At 38.0% G+C, this 14,058-nt stretch overlaps 1 protein-coding gene across 12 annotated transcripts in view; it reads right to left on the bottom strand.

Moving 5' to 3' along the window:
- nrxn2 (neurexin 2) overlaps positions 1-13,470 on the bottom strand; it is a 335,460-nt gene extending 321,990 nt beyond the window's left edge. For 4 of the 12 annotated variants that reach the window (XM_018093455.2, XM_018093457.2, XM_031900704.1 and 1 more), the window contains exon 1: positions 13,179-13,462. The gene's annotated coding sequence lies outside the window, so the exon portion shown is untranslated. Of the gene's footprint in view, positions 1-13,178 lie in introns of all 12 variants that reach the window. The other 8 variants (XM_018093463.2, XM_018093466.2, XM_018093461.2 and 5 more) reach the window with 5 other exon arrangements.
- Between the last annotated feature and the right edge of the window lie 588 nt (positions 13,471-14,058).

The raw sequence follows: 14,058 nt of genomic DNA, 5'->3' as shown, positions 1-14,058 counted from the left end.
TTTACTTTACAAATGGCAAGAACACAACCATGGCTGGAATATTTTTATGAAGTAATGCATAATGGTCTTGTACAAGCAAAAACTTCAGTTGTGGTACCTATTTTCTACTGATACTATTTCCTAGCCTTAGCAGGCCTCATGGCTTTTCTTTGATGATTCCTCAAAAGAATGTGAGCCTACAGGGAGTATGTCTGGCAAGCTAGGGAGAGGTGAGCACGTAAGACCTTTCTGCTGCACTTCTGATTCAACACTGATAAAGAGAGGCTGAACCTAATATCTGTAGGGAACAATGAACAATTCAAGTTCAGCAGTTCATTACAGGAGTATGAAGCCCACTCTTTCTTTCCAATAACTAGCAACCAGAAGAGGTTCTGCCAGTCATTAGAGATTGTATCCCAAGAATTCACTGATAATTTTACTAAAACCTTTTATACTTCAGGTTTTATTTGTCACAACTATCTTTTTTTCATTCATATTCCGTTGTATATCTGTTACTTGTACTATGTATGTTGCTTTTATATAACACAAATGTTGTTGTATAATTGAGATTGTAATAATGTGGTGCAATTCTAATATCATACAAGGTTACCAATATTTAAAAAGAATGCCATTGCGGGTGTATCAAGCATAGCAGATAAGCAAATATAGCAGATTATGTCAAATGTCTCTAATTGGCATTCAGGCTGAATCATTCCATCCACTAATTTAAGCACCCCTAGGGGTACAGATCTACAATTTGGGAGCCTATGAACCATGAAACTGCTTTTCTTCAGATGGCGTTAAGATGCGTAGGCCTGTCAACATCACCTTATCACTTTCTATTGAACCATGCCATGGTAAAAACATCCCTTCAGCTTTCAACGCCTCATGGGCTCTCATACTGTATATTGATCAGTCCTTGATATTTAGTACATCAGTGCTGTCCAACTGGCGGCCCGCGGGCCTCTGTGTGGCCCCCCACCTGTCTGGCTGCTTTGATGGCTTACTCTTGTGTAAGCTTTTAAAGTACAGTACTGTGATTAACTGCCCCCTGCATGGTTCTCACCTCAGATTCAGGCTGTAATCAGGCTGTATTGTTTAAATATGTAATCCCCTGTGTTGTTCACACCTTTTAATCTCTGTATTGTTCACCCCCTGCAGTGTTCACACCTCAGGCTCAGGCTGTAATCACCCCCATTGTTCCCCTGTTCACACCTCAGGAGGAGTAGATACCCACAAATAATCCCTGCATACTACAAAAAGAACATATACTGAGGTGGTACTGCAATTAAAAAGTTTTTTAATATATAGTTATTGTGCAGACTGTAGGAGCAGTGCCAGCATTGTGTCACTGTATGCTGCCTGTGTGTGCCATACACACAGGCAGCATAGGGCAAGCAGAGTATGGCACACACAGGCAGGGTAGGGCAGGCAGAGTATGGCACACACAGGCCAAGTATGGCACAAACCAGCCAACAGTGAAAGTATGGCGCGCAGGTAGGGTAGGGCAGGCAGAGTATGGTACACACAGGCAGGGTAGGGAAGGCAGAGTATGGCACACACAAAGGCAGAGTATGGCAGGTTTTTGCTGTACTACAACCATTAATATGGGTATGGTCATGTGATAACATGGGTGTGGTTTCAAGTGGGTGCGGTTTCAAAAAGGGGAGTTGTCAAAACTGGCTTCCATTATCGGCCCTCCACCACGTAGGTTGGAAAAATTCCGGCCCTCAGTACAACAGAAGTTGGACAGCACTGTAGTACATCATTTTATATATCCCAGATCTATTATTATTATTATGGCCTTATACAACAAACATCTCATAAACTAACTTCCCATTTTTCATTTTGCATATTCATCTGAACATTTTTCTTTGAACCATAATTGCACCAATACCTGTAAATTAGCTTTTAAGACATACCATTTACTCAAAAATAGGAAATTACAACTCCAGAAGCTTCTATAGGAGTTTACTTTGCATTGGAAAAGGTAGAATATCTGCAAGATTAGGTAGTCATAAGCATTCTGAACCCTAATTTGCTTTGTTTCTTGACAATTTCAGTTACAAGGGGTACTTAATTTGCCCTGACTTCTGCATCTACATGCGTCTAGAAAAGTGTTATCCTGATATTTAAAAAATGAGGGTTTGCACAAAGCCAATGATACCCAGGCATATGTAAGAGCACTAAGGGGTATAACAGCACATCCCTTAGTACTCATATAGAGAATACTACTGCCCCAAATCTGGCTCTACTCTGCACCTGTAATTCTCCCTAGGTTAAGAATCTGCTAGTAAGGAACCCCTCACAAATAATGGCAATGCTGTATTTATAGGGTCAGCTGCTGTTCACTGCACTCTGAAACAGAGAGCAGAGACCTGCAGCAATATAATTATTTGGAACAGCAAAGTGTATTGTGGATTTCACCATTTTTCTTGAGCCCTGCCTTCTCAAGGCTATGCCCCCCCCCCCCCCAGGTTAGGTGAGATATTAAAAATGTGCATTTTTTTGCTTTTTATTTTGGATTCCTTGCACCTTTGCTCATGCTCTTAAAAATTTCCCATGCACAATAGGAGGAGGATATAGTGGCACTGCAATTTTAATCCTTACCTTACATTTTAAATTTCAAAGGGGTTGTTCACCTTTAATTTAACTTTAAGTATGATTGTAGAGAATGCTAAGACAATTTGCAATTGGCCTAAATAGAAACATAAGTAATACAAAGTTACAATATTAATAAAATTGTAGCCTTACAGGGCAATAGTGTTTTGGCAGCTGGGGTCACTGATCCCCTTTTTAAAGTTGGAAAGCATCAGGAGAAGAAAATAATTCAAAAACTATTACGAAATAAAAATGAAGACCAACTAAAAAGTTGCTAAGAATAGGCCATTCTGTAGCATACTAAAAGTTAACCTGAAGGTGAACCACCCCTTTTGTATAGAGGGCCACAAGACGGAGTTCAAGAGTCTTCTATACTCCTGGATGGGTGACTTGTCTAGAATTGTGGGTTTGCTAAAGAACCATCAGGCATAGTTCAAGAAATATAAGGTAAAGCCAGCAGGAGTGTTAGACAGGAGACTGTGTAGAATCAGTTTTAGGTAAGTTAGAAGAGGCAATTATGAAAAACTGGAGTAGACAGTGCATCAGCCTTTTATTCTTGTGACCCACTTCATAAATATTATATTATACAATTAAACAAAAGGACCCAACAAGTTTGTCAAAGATGTAGTCTTTTCAAAGTGTGGATGTACTCCTGGTTGTTATAGTAACAATATTTATGGGTTGAGATGAGATGCCATCTCTAGCAAGCAACTGCACTCTTCTAAGACAAACTTTTCTAAGGCCAAAATATTTACACGGTGCTTTACATACATTAGCTAGCTTCAAGAAGGGGTTGGATGATGGTTTTTTTTTGCAAATGAGAAAATTTAAGGTTACTGAAATTAGCTTTTAGGACAAAGTTGATCCAGGGACTGGTCCGACTGTCATCTTGGAATCAGGAATAACCCCCCCCCCCCTCTGGCAAATTATAGAGGCTTCATATGGGGTTTTTAACCTGCTTTGGATTAACTAGCCATTAGGAAGGTTGATTTAAACATAAAAGGCTAAACATGTACTGTGTGGGCTACATTCAAGGCTCAGCAATCTCATATTACAGAATGGTTTATCATTTAATAGTTTTTCAGCTCTCTTTCTCACACTGCAGAGGCTGGTAGGTCACTTTGCTTGATTATGGTTTGCCTTATAGGTACAGGTATAGAACCCATTATCCAGAATGCTCGGGACCAAGGGTATTCCGGATAAGGGGTCTTTCCGTAATTTGGATCTCCATACGTCTTCTAAAAAATCAATAAAACATTAATTAAACCCAATAGGTTTGTTCCATCCAATAAGGATTATTTATATCTTAGTTGGAATCAATTACAAGGTACTGTTTTATTATTACAAAGAAAAAGGAAATCAGTTTTAAAATTCTGAATTATTTGATTAAAATGGAGTCTATGGGAGACGGGCTTTCCAGATAACGGGTTTCCGGATAAGGGATCCCATACCTGTACTTGACTAACTAGTGCCTTATTTTAAAAATAATGGAAATTAGGCTTTATTTACAAGCACAGATGCTTTAGGAACCAGACATGTAGTAGACTGTGTGGCAACTGCATTAGTTTATTTCAACACCTAAGTGTGTAAATCAGCTTTGAACTTCACAAGGGTTCTACACACAATACATTATCTTTCAGAACTGCATACACAAATTGTGAACAACTTAGATAATTACATAGTTTATCTAGGTAAAAAAAGACAAAATCCATCAAGTTCAGCCCTTCCAAATAACCACCAGTGCATATAAATGTAAACAACCCTATAAAGACCGAATAATACACTCACATATCTTAAAATATATATTCACATATTTCTTTACTAAACAAACTGTATTTATGGAGACCACTGTAGCCTTGGATGTTATTTTGTCTATTAAGTCACCCCAGCCATCCTTAAAAACATAAACATCACCCGATATGGTATTCCACAACCTCACTGCCCTTACTGTAAAGAACTATTTTCAGTGCTTCAAATGAAAATTAATTTTCTCAATTCTAAAAGAGTAGCCTCTGGTTATTTGATCTTTTCTATGTGAAAAAACGATCCCCCATTACTTGTCTATAATGTCCTCTAATGTATTTGTAAAGAGTAATCATATCCCCTCACAAGTGCCTTTTCTCCAGAAAAAAACAATTCCAACCCCTTTCAATAGTTTTTCAGTTGACTTGTTCCATTCCTTTTACCAGTTTAGTTGCATGTCTCTGCATTTTATCCAGCTCATTAATATCCTTCTTAAGAACTGAGGCCCAAAGCTGATTGCATACTCAAGGTGCTGCCTTACCAGGGATTGAAAAAGAAACAAAATTATGGTTATATTCCTCAAGTTAATGACCATTTTTTTATGCAAGACGGTACTTTATTTGCTTTAGTAGTCACCACTGAGTGACACCGCTTAGAGCTGCACAGTTTGTTATCCATAAAAATGCCCTGCTCAATTAAGGATAACCCCAAAACACTACTATTAAGTGTATAACACTATTTCTACCGAAGTGCATAACCTTGCATTTATTAATACTGAACATAATTTGCCAGTTTGCTGCCCAGTTCTTCAGTTTAGTCAAATCTTTTTTCAAATCTGCAACATTCTGCATAGAACTTATAGTTTTGTACAGATTATATACAGCAACAATGGAGACAGTATTTACAATATTAATCTCAAGGTCATTAATAAATAAGTTAAAAAGCAAAGGACCGAGCAAAACTCCACTAAGAACACTGCTTCAGTTAGAAAAGGTATCAATTACCACCACTCTTTGAAATCTATTCTTCAGGCAGATTTCTAGCCAAGTACAACTTGATTCAGACCATTATTCCTTAATTTAATTAGAAACCTTCTGTATGGTACTGTATCAAATTATTTGGCAACATCTAAGTAGATCACATCCACTACCACCCCAGTGTCTAGGTTGTGCATAGTACTATGCTGGTATAAACACATAATATTGTTAATTATTTACCAGTGCAGATGCTAATTAAAAGCTGCATTGATAAACTGTGCTCATGTTACATTTGAATTGGGGGATGGGTAAGAACTGCTTCATTTCTTGCTCATGGTGCAGGAAACAACATTAGTGTAAAATGTATTGGGTGCAAGTCAGTTGCGTGGATGACTTGCATGGATAACACACAACCGGAGCCCTGGAAGTAACATGAAGGCAGGTCTTAATTCCAGGACTACATTCTTGCTCCTGTACTTTTCACCTAATCCTACCCAGCAAACTGAATCCAACCACAATGAGGTGCAGGATTAAGTATAAAGGAGCTACTTTGTTGCAATATTTTAGTTAACAGCATATGGAGGGCCACAATTTCAGCTGTAGGCTTGACCTTCTGTCAATATAGACTTTTGTTGTGTAGGATCCTTTTTTAAAAAAAGTTATTGGACAAGGATGCTTTGCAAGCATGTTAATGTGTATGGGTACCATCCACGGAACTCCCTGACCGAAAACTGGCCTGAAATTTGCTAGATCCCCATCGGACAGGTTTGATTTTTCCGTCGGATTGGAGACCTCATGAGCTTGTTGCTGCGGTCCCTGATCCAATGGTGCCTATGCCCGCCAATTTAATTTAATTGTCTGGCCCTAGAATTAGCCCAATATTGCCCAACTGCAGGTGGGCATATCGGGAGAAGATCCTCTCTCTTGGTGACCTCACCAACTGAGCAGATCTTACAGTGTATGGCCACCTTTATCCTTTTTCATGATTTGAAGTAGCTGCTATTCATCAGAGTAGGCTGATGGGGCGCATTGGTGCTTACAACAAATTGTTAAAAAGCATGTATGGGTATCTTTCTGATTATCTTTAATATGTGCTAAATTTTGCCTCTAAAATTATGCTTTGAACTTGTGATTATAAATGAGCCCTACAGTATTTGCACTCACTATTTGTAATGTAGTCCTTGTAACTTTTTTCTTCAACATAACATACTAGCAATAGATTCACAAATGGTGCATTATAAAATAACACAACTACAAAATGCTGATATCAAAACTAAATAGCATTTTCTGCTTAATAGGCTTAATCTAATTCAGTAGTCTATCACCCTCGCCACTAGTTGGAGTTCAATAGCTTTACAGCCCTTGCACTGAAGAAATGCTAAATAGTGGTGAAACATTCTTTTCCCTCATAATAAAAGTATGTTTAAGAGTAATTTCAAATAAATAGGGGCCTCCTATGCAGTGCCGGATTTAAAAATATAGCGGCTCTAAGCCAGCTGTCTCCTTCTTTAAACTGCCCCCCATTCGCAGTGTGCGTTTGTACATTATGCACTTGTTCCTGCTGCCTTCCCCAGGCACGCGCCTGGCTCGCTAGTTCCTACAGACAACCACAATGATGGGGACTGGACATAGGAGACTCAGCATAGGAAGAATAAATCACAGGTGCGGCTGGGAGGCATGCCACCCTTCCCACCCTAGGCCTGGGCCTTTGTGGCCTTCCCACAAGATGAATCCAATATGGTTCATTTATGAAGTGGGGCAAAGTACAAAAAAGTTGGCACATATGACCATGTTTGTTGCCCACAAATGTTTTCACCTATGGTATTAAGAAGAGTTTCACAAGTTTAACATACAGCCTGCTCCTGTTCATTTCTAAGCTCTGCTAACTGAGTAATCTGTAATACATTATCCAGGAGCTAACTTGGGTATATTTACTAAAGAGTAAAAGTTAAAATTTGGAGTATTTTCACCAAAAATGAAAATTTACTACAACACTAGGGGGCTGATTTACTAACCCACGAATCCGACCCGAATTGGAAAAGTTCCGACTTGAAAACGAATATTTTGCGACTTTTTCGTATGTTTTGCGATTTTTTCGGATTCTGTACGAATTTTTCGGATCCAATACGATTTTTGCGTAAAAACGCGAGTTTTTCGTATCCATTACGAAAGTTGCGTAAAAAGTTGCGCATTTTGCGTAGCGTTAAAACTTACGCGAAAAGTTGTGCATTTTTCGTAGCGTTAAAACTTAACGCTACGAAAAATGCGCAACTTTTCGCGTAAGTTTTAACGCTACGCAAAATGCGCAACTTTTTACGCAACTTTCGTAATGGATAGGAAAACTCGCGTTTTTACGCAAAAATCGTATTGGATCCGAAAAATTCGTACAGAATCCGAAAAAATCGCAAAACATACGAAAAAATCGCAAAGTACCGATCATTACGGAAAAAACGCAATCGGACTCCATTCGACCCGTTCGTGGGTAAGTAAATCAGCCCCTAGAAGTAGAGCATGCCAAGTTTTGGAGAACTGACCTTTCATTAAATTCTTTTTGACTGGCAAACATTCAAGTCTTTTCACCATGTGAAAATTCTACAGTGAATATTCACCAAATTATTATTATTAAGAGCGCAAGAATGAAATTTCTCCAGGTTTAGGCTGGCAAACATTTTGAAAGATAGGGCAGCCACTTGTGCATCTCATCTACTTCATCTCCTAATAAAATGTCCCACACGTCATTTCTTTATGGCAAAAAAAAACCTTTGAAGGATTTCGAAAAAAACACTGTTGAACTTTCACTGTTGAATTCTTTTCACCACATTTCTCTCACAACAGCGTACATACGATTTTTAGCTAATAAGAAATGTGTTGTCAAAATACTCCGGACAAATTGGTGAACTGGATCTAGATGAGGAGAAAATTCATATTTTAGTAAATATGCCCTATAGGTCCTGCTCAAGGCATGTACCTTTCTGCACTCCTTCCTACCCTGTGCTTGCTCCTGAACAAGCTTTGCCCCAGCTCCTGACTATTTTCTGCCTCATGTTTTTTTATGTACTGTGTCTCTGTCCTGTAAAACTCCAGTCTTACCCTATTTCTTGGATATACATTCAACATCTCTGCCTGCTCTTCTGGGCACTATGGGGACCTTGCGTTGTACAATCTGGTGACAAGAAGTTTTTTGGAAAAAGGGGGCCATTATTAACTGAAGAGCATGTTGTCCACTAGAGTTTGCACCAGCCATGCAAAAGTCTCCATATAGGCAGCATATATTCCAGAGTCACATTATTTCTATCCAACTTGTATTGGAATCACAGATTCTGACTGAATATATTTACATATTGACATTTCAAATCTATTTGGTTTAAGTACAAGAATTCAATTTCAAATGATGAAGCATCAAAAAATGTTGTTTCCTATTAAAATAATCCTTTTTACTGCTCTCATATTATATGTATGCTTGTGGTTAGGTAAAGCCAGTACTCACACCAAATACATACAGTGGAAATGTCTCAGGATCATCTTTCTAGAAAACTGTAATGGCTGATAAAAACAGAGTTCACTCTTTGTTAAATATGCCCTTGAAATCATAATCAAGTGAATAGATTTCCTGGCAAACTGTTGCAGACTCTGAGTTTACCCTTTGATAAAAGAGTCAAAAAGGGCATGACCACAAAATTGATGCAACAAATCCTCTATATTCACCCATAGCAATATATTAAGGACATTAAGATATTTTTTGCATACAGCTACCATATAATGCACTTCCTTTAAACAAAACAGGGTGTGTTTGTGCATTTATTGTAAGATATTCAAATTGGCAAAATGTGTTAAAGTCATACACAAAATCCACAAAATTAAAACAAAATTTAATTGGGCTCTTTCACATCATTCACATGTGCAGTTGCAGTCCACATAATTTTCCCCCAGTGTTGGGTAAAACCACTTTCATTAAAAGTACTTGTGTCAAAATGTGATCCTTGCACTTCCATATATTTGTGCTTGGCGCCACTCAGTCTTTCTTGATTTCCGCTCTAAATGAGCGCTGCTGTTTCTATTGATGCAGGAAACAAATTTTGAATTGTGGAAAAAAACATGGTGAATGCGCTCGAAAATGCACTTTGTTCAATGCACTTGTAGATGTACACGAGCCCTAAATTATACTGATAATGGGTTAGAACAGAGGCTTTCTTTTCTTTGTCTGAATGAATTTTGCTCACACTCATTGCACACTGCTTGATAATTTTAAATTGTTTAGTGGTGAGCACAACTTTTCCTTTTCCCACTTTTTTTGAAAAAAAAAAATTAAATTTAAATTTTTTTGGTTAAAAAGAGCAGTGGTCATCTTCATTTTATAACACTCATGATTTCCCAACTTTTGTCAGGTGATCCCTGTCATGTCCAACAAAAAGGGCAACAACTTGGTAGTTTTATAACCTTGGAGAGTTGTATGTAAAACATGTATGTAAATAAATAATAGCATTCTTGAAACAGATTGAAATGAGGGTTGGATTGGCCAGATAAGGAATGACTTTGACGCAGTTGGCCAGCTTGAATATATTGCAATATATGAGCAAACAATCTCTGTTTTGTTGCCATATACACAAAATATCTTAATGTCATAAATAAATGGGTATGGGTGAGTGCAGAGGATTTCTTGTTTTTGTCTGTCAGTATACACAAAAATGTCCACAGTATATGACAATTTCATATAATACAATCAACACTTGTGAATTCTCTCTAAGATAATATTAGATAATGCACAAATAATTGTTCCATCTATACATGAATAGATAACGCATACAGATTTTTTCTAAAATGCACAACCTCTTATTTGATCCTTTAACCATTTTCTCTCATATAAACAAATACATGTACATTTCTTTGCCAAGTAAAAGGCAAGCGGTGGCAGATGGTGTAATGACAGCTGAATCTCTTTACCAGTAATATTCTCCTAAGAACATTTTTCAGGGTTATGAGAACGTTGAAATGAATAATAATGGTCTACTTTAACCTGTCTGAGATAAACCACATACCTATGCACAGCCACACAGTAAATTGTAAAAAAACACCAGAACCCAAAGGGGGAGGGAGAAATACTGGCTGCAGCATGCCAGCACTAACCCAGCAACACACACTAGTAAAGAAGCTAGGTAAATTGTGTCTGCCTATCTGTCTGCTTGATTCCTTGTGTGGGGGACTAGAGTATGAGTGTTTGTCATTCTTTATTCAACATTCTTTATATGTACCTGACTGTGTGTCTTTCTTCCTGGGTATTTGGGCATGTTTCTATCTGCATCTCTGTGTCTTGTTTCACTTGCATACTGGCAGACTGTCAAATGGTGTAGTATACCTAATTCTGGTCTGTTTTGAGTCTCTTTGTCTATACATATGTGAGCTAAAGTGTCTGTATCATTACCAGGTAATTGAAAGTATAATAAACCTTTGATTAGTATGTGGAAGATTGCTAACTGCTCATGTTCTTTCACTGCAGCTTTTTTTCATTTATAAGAGGATGCAGAACTGTATAATTAGTTGAGAACACTACACATTACATACTGATACACAGGTATAAAGCAGTGGGGGGGAGAGAGGAGAATATCTATAATACATAATTGTGTATACATGGGGTGCACATAAAAGACATGTATGCATATGTGTGAGTATAGTATTATAAAATCTGCTTATCTTTCACTGCTGCCCCACTCTCCCTCTTTTTTTAGCTCATATGCCACTCTGTCGCTTCCTCCTTGTGCTACATTTATGCTGTATTTCTACTTCCAGTCCCTGGCTTCATTTTCCTTTTTCTTACTATTCTCCTTCTACGTCTATACTGTCTGTGTGTCTGTCTCCCCCTCCTTCCCTGTCTCTCTCTCCTTTTCCGTATGTTTCTTCCTCTGTTGGTCTCTTCCAATGCCGCCTCCCCCTATAAACTGCACCAAAGGCTGTCAAACATCACAGCTGCAACATTTCCATGCCCTGGTGTCACTGCAAATTTATTAAATAAACCCATTTATCTGAAGCATCTTAGCAAGAACCGTAATGGATTCTCGCCGACCTACTGCTACTTTATACTATGATGATTTGAGATTCTATTTTTATCATGAAACATTTTTAGGAATGTACACAAAAATGCCTTTTGCTCCAGGTTTTCTCTCAAACACAATGCAATGTCAGTTTCATATCACCCAAGTATTTCTTGTTTCAGCAACCTATCTACATTTTATGTTACAAAACCAACCTCTCTCTGGTTTACCAAAGCCAGTCTCTCCCTGGTTTACCATGTTATATGCCTATTAAAAATTGAATTTGAACAGAACAACTGGGATGATTAAGCTTTATCTTTCTTCATTGTCCTTACACACAATGCACTAAATATCCTAATCAAATAAATCTAAGCTGTGCCTTTGTTAAAAAATTACAAGTGTCATATAAAATAATACTTGCAAGTTGGGTTCCAAAAATAAATGTAGTTTCTCTGTTACAGATTTCTAATAATTATAAACAAACAGGAAATATACCAAATATATGTACACTAATACAGGACCCTTCACCTACATGTCATTTTATTTCTATATTCACTTTTTTTAAATGCAACAGTTGCAATAATTATTTATTTCTGTGTTTCTTGAGCAAAATGACATTTTCTTTTTTGCTTTGGGAAAAATCTTCCTCCTGCTAAATAAGTGAATATCAATGCACTAGCCATTTAACCCCTTTTGAATTCCCATGGACAACAATAATCACTTTTGCATGTGCTTCAACTGACAGCTAAAATCACTAATGCACTATTGAGTTAAAAGACATTCAAGATCCCTCATACTATAAACTGCAATAAATGCAATAAATTCTGCCATCATATATTTGTAGAGGGGGAATATGTAGCTCCACGTGTATCTCTTTTTATGTGTTACATGAAACATAATTTTCATATTAGCCTTATATAGCATGAATTATTGCTTAAACTGCTTTTCATTAAGTAAGTGTATGCAGGCAGTGCTAGAATGTTTATATAATTGATCAAAGGCAAGGTAAAAACAATCTACAGCATTATAAAAGAACTCCTAGATTTATACACATGATGGTGTATAAATATATATATATATATAGAGAGAGAGAGAGAGAGTAAACCACTTGGCATCTACTGCAAGAATACTGGCAAATTAATTTCCCTCTTACCTGGCCTGCTGTAAACATACCTTTACCTACCCATTCTGATTAATGCTTCCCCCAAATGCCTCTTTTTCAAGCAAAGAAAAAGATGACATATGAGTTTACATATAAATCCTGTATACATAGAACTAGCCTGATTTAACACATTACTCAAAATTCATACAACTGCATTGTCTGCCCTTATGCATTATCTAAGGGGATCCCACATCTTGCAATGGCAGTAATATAATGAGCAATGCATTCATGCATACCAGCATCAATATTCTTTTTCAAATGAGATTGCATTTTCATAAAAAACACAAGAAAAAAACATGAAAAACCTATTTCATTAAATGGATAAGATATTTTGCATGGCTGCAGCATTTGTTGGTGGATCTGCCCTTTTCCTCCTCCCTCAGATATACTTACACTGACCGAGTATTATGCATATTGTTTTATCTTGTGATAGGGAATGTGTTAATTTTAGCACAAAACTGTCGATCTATGCTCAAAAGCTTTTCATAATATGGGGGAGGGGGGTTATTTTACCTTCAGCTGTCCCTAGAGTAACTCATGCAAGGCAAGACTGCAGAAAATTATGGATGCTTAATCATTTGCAATAAGAGAAAATACCAATTTTCATTCTAATTTACAATATATTCAGTAATGTGTTTTTGGTTTTTTTATACATTATTCCAGAAATAACCCACTCCCTCTTTAGAGTACCTGATCCTTAGCAGATTTGCAAGCAGTCAGAAATGGATCCTTCAGAAGCGGTACACACAGGCCCATATATTGCTCACAAAAGATGATGCTGCTACCTCTTCTATTACAGCAATGGAGTCTATGCCAGCATCAGGACCAGAACAAGACACGCCCACGCAAGGCCTTCTGTTCTGCCTAGGAGATCTGCGATTGGTCGGGAGGGTCAGGCTGCTCATTTCAGCACCAGAGACAGAGGCAGCAGGGTTGTTAGGAGGCGGGAGGAAACTTGATTGCCAGGCACACTGACAAATAAGACGGGAGAAAGGTGTTAAAGCATTTGTGAGAAAATAAAGGAGAGATGGAGAGGAGGGTTGCAGCTAGCAATGAGTGGCGGTCTGAGAAACTGGGCAGTAGATATATACATAGCTAATGAGAAAGACATTCAGCTTTCATGTGTAACCCTGCCCCTTATCCCTGAGACACTCTCTGTGTGTGAAGCTTCTTTTCACCCATAACCTTTCTGTCCTCTTTTATCTTTTACATGCGTTATTTTCTGCTCCGTCCCTCTTTCATGACAGTGTATGAGCACTGTCCTCTCCTCTTGTTTATCTCTCTTGGCTTCTCCCTTTCTCGCCTTTGATTGAAGCCCGTCCCACCTCACACACACAGATATAAATATATATATATATATGTAGCCCCCTCTGCAAGCGATTCTCTCCCTGCTGGCTTTCCTTCTCACTGTGTCGCCCTCGCTCTCTCTCCTTCGCGAAATCTGTTCTGTGTTCTCTCTGCCCGGGCCCTACTCTTCCCCCAAACACTTAGCAATCTGTTCTTCCCTCACACAGAAGGCCTCCCATATTGTCACTGTCACAATTACACAGTACATTGAATTCTCACACTG

The sequence above is a fragment of the Xenopus tropicalis genome, chromosome 4 (genome assembly GCF_000004195.4).
Source record: "Xenopus tropicalis strain Nigerian chromosome 4, UCB_Xtro_10.0, whole genome shotgun sequence".
NCBI classification, from domain to species: Eukaryota; Metazoa; Chordata; class Amphibia; order Anura; family Pipidae; genus Xenopus; species Xenopus tropicalis.
The sequence above is the reverse complement of the archived record's forward strand: the minus strand, read 5'-3'. Positions and strand labels throughout refer to the sequence as shown.